Raw genomic sequence first — 1,135 nt, 5'->3', positions numbered from 1 at the left:
AAAATTTATAAAAATGTTCAATTTTGTATCTAAGAATTAAAAATTTAAAACAAGATTCCACGTAAGTAATTAGTTCTGTACCAAAAAATCTAAAATATACATTTAAACAGTTTATTTTTATAGTCATTTTAAGTACAAATTTGGATGAAATTACATATTAAAAACCTAGGATAACTCTTTTAGTTATTTTGTTGTGATTGTATAATATTATTCGTGGGTACTTGAAACTTCTAAAGTATAATATTATATATCTATGATTTTACCACGGTTTTTTGTTGATGTATAACGCGTTATAACTTATAAGTACCTAATAGATATTATGATATGATTAATTTGGAATTTATTATAGGTACCTATTATAGGTCAATTTTTTTTTAATACCATAGATAAGTATACCTATATATGTCTAATACATAGACTGATATACCGTCTCCGCTCAGAATCGTTTTTCTTATACAGTGATATTATATCATTGAATTCAAATTTAATACTGTCCATTATACAGTGACCCACTTCTAACCTACTGTACAGCAGAGCGACATCCACTTACCCACATTTTTTATTTTTTTTTTTATTTTTTTTTATTTTTTACTCTTATAAACATTAAATACATCAATACTAGTAACACTAATAATAGTTTTCCACTGAGTGAGCAACGGAATCGGATTTTCTGCAAATAATGTACGTAATACCTGCTACTTGCAACTTGCAAGTTCGGGATTTTGGGTATATTATGCATACGCAGATTATTCCACGAATCTACGTAGAAAATGCAGTTTAGCTCCCATAAGCTATTTTTAGAAATAATTTTTCGAAATCTATATATTTCGACGAGTTAAGTATAATGGTGCAATCAGAATTTGTCGGTAGGACTCTGTTCCATGGATAACCTTTTGAAGTTAGCAGTTTTGAGTATTTTACGTCAACGCAGATTATTCCATGAATCTATTCGAAAAAGTACATTTTAAAACTTTATTAAATAGTATGTAATTATTTATTTTGATGTATGCATGTATTTATACATGCACTTACTTACATTATACAGATACAGATCACAATTGTTGGACTGAGAGGTTTATACGATATTAGCTGATCCCGTGCACTTCGTTGCCCGTTAAATGTACCAACTCTATTT

The sequence above is a fragment of the Acyrthosiphon pisum genome, chromosome A1, assembly GCF_005508785.2.
Source record: "Acyrthosiphon pisum isolate AL4f chromosome A1, pea_aphid_22Mar2018_4r6ur, whole genome shotgun sequence".
NCBI lineage: Eukaryota > Metazoa > Arthropoda > Insecta > Hemiptera > Aphididae > Acyrthosiphon > Acyrthosiphon pisum.
Note: the sequence above shows the minus strand (reverse complement) of the source record.